This window comes from Rhinopithecus bieti, unplaced genomic scaffold (assembly GCF_001698545.2).
Source record: "Rhinopithecus bieti isolate Rb0 unplaced genomic scaffold, ASM169854v2 scaffold_5740, whole genome shotgun sequence".
Taxonomy (NCBI): domain Eukaryota; kingdom Metazoa; phylum Chordata; class Mammalia; order Primates; family Cercopithecidae; genus Rhinopithecus; species Rhinopithecus bieti.
Window position 1 is genome coordinate 272,216 of NW_016804832.1, and position 6,426 is coordinate 278,641.

A 6,426-nucleotide genomic window follows, 5' to 3' on the forward strand; every position below is an offset into this window, starting at 1 on the left:
TCTTAATGCATACAGATATAAATATACATAAAATGCCAAACCAGTGAACTTCAAGACACTAATGACAACTAACTGGAGAGTACAATGAGATTTAGAATAATGTGTGAATGAGCCATATATATTTATTGTCATAAATTGTAAGCATTCTTTACAACAATAATGTGTTCAGAGTAAAAATGTATAATATAAGCACATAATGGAAACTTCATAGATACTAAAATTATGCTGTAGAAGATTAATTATGTGAAAGAATATTCAAGATATATTTTAAAATATGATAAAACAGGTTATAAAACTATTACAATGTGATGACATTTATATTTCTTTTTAATAAGAAAAAATAAAGCATAATAAACTTCCAAAATTCAACAATATGGTGGTAGTTTTGTGTGGAGGCCAATGTTAAAAAGGAGAAAGTTATCCATACATTGCTGAATTTGTATATCCTTGACTCATATTAATCTCAAGTAAACAAACTCATGCTGATCCTCAAATGAGACACTGGACAAAGCTGAGCAGGGTTTTTCAATTGCATCTGGCAGATTTCCAAAAGTCTAACTGGGAAATAAGAAAGAAATAACATACAAACCACCCCTCTTGCCTGAGCCATGGGAAAACATTTAGTCTCCGAATCTACTCTCTCTGAAGTTTGAGTTCTTAGAGAGAAAGCTGTAGGTCTGATACTTCTGTTAAATATCAACCAACATTTGTGCTCCCCCTATCTATGAAGGACTGTATGGTTCTATTGCACAGATAGATCTCTTAGATACATAGATGCTATCTAAAAAATAGATAGCATCACATTGACCTCAAGGAGATGACAGTCTTGTTAGGCAGGCAATGTAGATGCAAATTTATTATTGCACAAGGGATATCTTTAAATTAGGAAAATTGTGGGTCACTGTATTCTCATTGTTTAAATTACCTAGATAGCAAATTAGACAAGTGAAATAAACAGAAGTGCAGGCAAGTTGAAAATGTAGCAAAAATACTGTCAGTTGCTGAGGAAAGTATCACATTTTAGATTCCGAGGAGAATCTCAGAACTTTCTGATAATGGAGACTAATTAACTCCCTAAATGATGTGTCCAGTAAAAGGTAGATTGTTTTACCTTATTCAGTTCTCTGCAATAGGCTTCCAGAGTTTTTCATCAAACTTATGAACCAAAAGTATAAGTCCATGAGTATTTGGTATAGAGTGTGTGGAAATTTTGTTCTGAAACACGGCCTAAAATGATTCATCCACGATGGCATCTTAGATTCTCCTGGGTGTTAATCTTCTCTCAGATTTCTTTCAACCTACACCACTGGCTTCAGTTTGCCACAACTCTGAGGAACTTCTCTGGATCACCTGAGCTTAGAATCACATAATTAGATAAGAATAGCATATGAGGGGCCTTCAGCTATGGTATTTTCTCTATTGAGGACAACTTTCCTTAGCATCTCTTCCTTTCCAATCCTGTGTTTCCTTCAGGTCCAGAGCAAATTCTGCCTCCTTCTTGAGGCCCTTACTAATCCCTTCTACATGCACAGAGCTACTGTATCCCATGAACACCCACTACACATTTTGTGCTCTTCACTCACAGCTTATTAATATCAGGTATTATATTCAGCACTTGCAAAGATTTGTGCCATGTACCATTGTCTCTCCAGAGCTGACCTCAGGAGACAAAACATGCTCAGAAAATGTTTGTTGAATGAGTAGACAAACCATATACATGTCTTAGCACTCTAGAGAGCAAAATCCATGGCACAGTTATCTTTGTAGAGTTCATGGACTTGACCCAAGTGTTGAATAAATGAATTGAGTCTAATTACCCTCATTTTTATTCTGAAGAGACTACTTGGCTTACCCTGAAATGTCTGCATCAGTTGCTGCAATAATGATTGTGCTCAGTTCTAACACTCATAATTGCCATACATTTTTTATTCCCCTTATTCCCCCTAATTTCACTAACAATGCTTGCATAAGTAACCAGTTAGGCATCTTGCTACAAAAGGAAAAAATTAAGGCATCAAGTCCACTCGATGACAGGTTCACTGGGAACATACATTTGGATGAAGTAATGCTCATGTCAAGTACAGTTTCCCTGAGGGATCAAAAGCCTAACACCTTATTGGTAGAGAAAATTACATTTTAATGGGAAGTGAATATATTGCACAGAAAAACTGTGAAACAAATCTGACTCTAAAATGCCCTAACCTTTAAAATTTGAGCAAGACCCTTTTAAAACACAGCCAAAAGAAAAATTGTTTCTTGGTTCATTAGTTGATAAGTCAATTTGAAGCACATAAATAAGCACATTTCTGAAGCTGACCCCAGATAGGAAACTGGAATTTCCATAGCTACACTGAGTTCATCAGGGAGATAAAAAGGCTTTTAGAGATGTTTCTGGCAAAATATCACTTCTGGAGTCTAATTTTTTCACCAAAGATAGGTTTTCTATGAAGAAGCAATTTAATAATAATATGAAGGAATGGCGACTCCCTTGGAGTAGGTCCCTGAGAAGTAGATTTTGACAGTTGGAATGAAGTCTTGCTTTTTCCAACTTTATTGGAGTATGGTGGACAAATAAAAATGGTATATATTCAAAGCATACAATGTGATGTTTCGATATATGTCTACATTGTGAAATGATTACCCTAATCAAGCTAATTAACATGCTAATCACCTAACATAGTTATATTGTGTGTGTGTGTGCATGTGTGCATACAGTGAGAATCTACTCTCTTAGAAAACTTCAAATGTATAATATATTTTTATTAGCTATAGGCAAGGTGACAGCATTACTTACTTCTTATGGCAATTTCTAAAAATCCCAAACTCCCAAATCTGACAGGCTCTTTCTCATAAAATTTCAAATGCCTACATTGTCTTATTTCTACAATCTTCTAAAAAGTTTTTGTTAATAATATATGTAAATAAGAGAAATAGAAGGTGTAACATAAATATATGTGTATGTATAATTAGGGAAATACAGGGTATACATACAATATACCTAAAGATGAGAAAAATACATGACTTCCTCCTAGAACTTCTCCCCTGCTTTGTGACAGAAAGCAGAAATTACCTGGTAGGAACTTAAGACATTTTACAAGATGTCAGCACTGGACTGAAGGTCCAAGACATCAACTTAAGTACCTCTGAGATTCTTCTATCAAAAATAGATAATTATGATAAATTAATACATTTCATATCCTTTAAAAACTCTCCTTTGATGTTCTTTCTGGTTCTTTCCATTTTGCCGTCAGTTCCAACTACAGTGGCTTGTAATGTGAGGTCACGGTCACAGGAGGCAATGGAGACAGGAAGTACCTAACCTTCACAATATCCCAGTGAAAGCTTCTGTGTCCATCCAATGTGTCTGGGTATTTGCAAAGCTGTACTTGGTTTATTGTTTTCCTTATTTCCTCTCCTACTTCCCTAGCAGCAAACTTAGCACTTTCCACACAAACGCAGCAGCAAGCTGAAAAGCAAACAGATTTATGTATTTTATTCAAACCCTTGCTAAAGGTGCAATTTGTGCCAGAGAGTATCCTCATCGCTGCTAACAGATTGCTAATATGTTTACATGATAGGCTCTGCCTATGGGTGGAAGAAGGGATGGAATCAGAGATAACTCTGAAGTTCTGATGTTTCAACCTAAGTTAATACAAGCATTCATGTCTCCATGAAAAGAAGTGACAAAAATCAGACAAGGAAAAGGTTTTGACAGAACAGTATTAGAAAATTTGGTTTTAGACTTGTGCTGTGGTTGAGTTGCCAGCATATTTTCGTGGTATACAACATTCGGACATTTTGACCAGTTGTACTATAGTTTGGAAAGCTGTGAGATTTGTGAAAGAAAATGGTGTAAAAAGAGAAATAAATCAGATGTACAAGGTGGAAATGTGTCTGTATGGATTCATATCCCCCTTCTGAGTTTCTCAAGTTTACCTGTTTCAATTTTCAGCAGCTTCCTTCACTTCCACTACCAATGCAGCAGATGTAGCTATGCAGGGCTATGCAGTCAGCCTTTTAAATCCAACCACCTTAAGCCCACAGTCTCCAACTCCTCTCATCTCTTCTAGATTTGGGGAAATGCCACCACAGGGAATGCATATGGCTTCCCAGGAGGCTGCTAAAGGAGCTGAATGACCCAAACTGGAATGCAAGGTAGTTAACACTCTCTGGTTCCATCTTGGCCAAAGAGAGGCAGGAAAAAACTTGGCAGATCAATTTCCTCTGTCTTACTTTCTCCAATCAGCCTGCATAAAGAAGTCCTGTATGACTAAGTGTAGGCACCTACCAAATAACAGTAAGTGCTCTTTGCCCTGCTTTGTGAAGAAGTCAACAGAGGGGTTATGCTTCACCTTTCTTGGCTGTACCACTTGCCTTTTCTCTCATTTTCACTCTCCTGGGATTTAATTCCCAATAAAGCGCTAGCACTTCATTCTCATCTGAGGCTCTATCTTCACTATCCTAGAATACAAAAACTAAGGTGAACTGCAAATGTGGAAGAGTAGTATAACGAATATTGTGACCTTTCTTCTGAGGTGAAATTTAATGGTTATGTTGGAAGAATAGTATGAAAGAAATGTTGGGAATAAGGGGCAAGCAGTCTCCTTTCAACTGTTCAGTGAATGGCCTCCATTGGTCAAGACTGAGGAGAGGAATTTTTATTGGATTTTGTTTTGTTTTGTTTTGTTTTGTTTTTTGTTTGAGACTGAGTCTTGCTCTGCCACCCAGGCTGGAGTGCAGTGGCCGGATCTCAGCTCACTGCAAGCTCCGCCTCCCGGGTTTATGCCATTCTCCTGCCTCAGCCTCCCGAGTAGCTGGGACTACAGGCGCCCGCCTCGTCACCCGGCTAGTTTTTTTTGTATTTTTAAGTGAGACAGGGTTTCACCGTATTAGCCAGGATGGTCTCGATCTCCTGACCTCATGATCCGCCCGTCTCGGCCTCCCAAAGTGCTGGGATTACAGGCTTGAGCCACCGCGCCCAGCCCCAATTTTTATTGGATATTAAGGTTTTCTTTTCAGATAAGGCAATAGAGCAATTCTTTTTAGAAATTCTAAGGAAGTTACTAATTTAAAGTTTTATTTCACAAATATTAATGAATAGAGTTAAGTGAATCACTAAAGATTTAAAGATGAGGCCGGGCACAGTGGCTCATACCTGTAATCCCAGCACTTTGGGAGGCCGAGGCGGGTGGATCACGAACTAAGGAGTTCAACACCAGCCTGACCAATGTGGTGAAACCCCATCTCTAATAAAAATACAAAAAAATTAGCCAGGTGTGGTGGCACATGCCCGTGGTCTCAGCTACTTGGGAGACTGAGGCAGGAGAATCGCTTGAACCCAGGAGGCAGAGGTTGTAGTGAGCCAAGATCACGCCACTGTACTCCAGCCTGGGCGACAGAGTGAGACTCCATCTTAAAATAATAATAATAATAATAATAATAATAATAATAATAATAATAAAGATTTAAAGATGAGAGAGACTCGGGGACAGAGCAAGATAGCTGAATAGGAACAGCTCCAGTCTCCAACTCCCAGCGTGAGCGACACAGAAGACCGGTGATTTCTGCATTTTCAACTGAGACACTGGGGTCGTCTCACTAGGGAGTGCCGGACAATCGGTGCTGGTCAGCTGCTGCAGCCCGAGCAGCGAGAGCTGAAGCAGGGCGAGGCATCGCCTTACCTGGAAGCGCAAGGGGGAAGGGAATCCCTTTTCCTAGCCAGGGGAACTGAGACACACAACACCTGGAAAATCGGGTAACTCCCACCCAAATACTGCTTTTTAAGCAAACAGGCACACCAGGAGAATATACCCCACACCTGGCCGGGAGGGTCCCACACCCACGGAGCCTCCCTCATTGCTAACACAGCAGTCTGTGACGATCTATCCGCAAGGCAGCAGCGAGGCTGGGGGAGGGGTGCCTGACATTGCTGAGGCTTAAGTAGGTAAACAAAGCCGCTGAGAAGCTCGAACTGGGTGGAGCTCACAGCAGCTCAAGGAAACCTGCCTGTCTCTGTAGACTCCACCTCTGGGGACAGGGCACAGCTAAAAAACAACAACAAAAAAGCAGCAGAACCTCTGCAGACCCAAACAACTCTGTCTGACAGCTATGAAGAGAGCAGTGGATCTCCCAACACGGAGGTTGAGAGCTGAGAAGGGACAGACTGCCTGCTCAAGTGGGTCCCTGACCCCTAAGTAGCCTAACTGGGAGACATCCCCCACTAGGGGCAGTCTGACACCCCACACCTCACAGGGTGGAGTACACCCCTGAGAGGAAGCTTCCAAAGTAAGAATCAGACAGGTACACTCGCTGTTCAGCAATATTCTATCTTCTGCAACCTCTGCTGCTGATACCCAGGCAAACAGGGTCTGGAGTGGACCTCAAGCAATCTCCAACAGACCTACAGCTGAGGGTCCTGACTGTAGA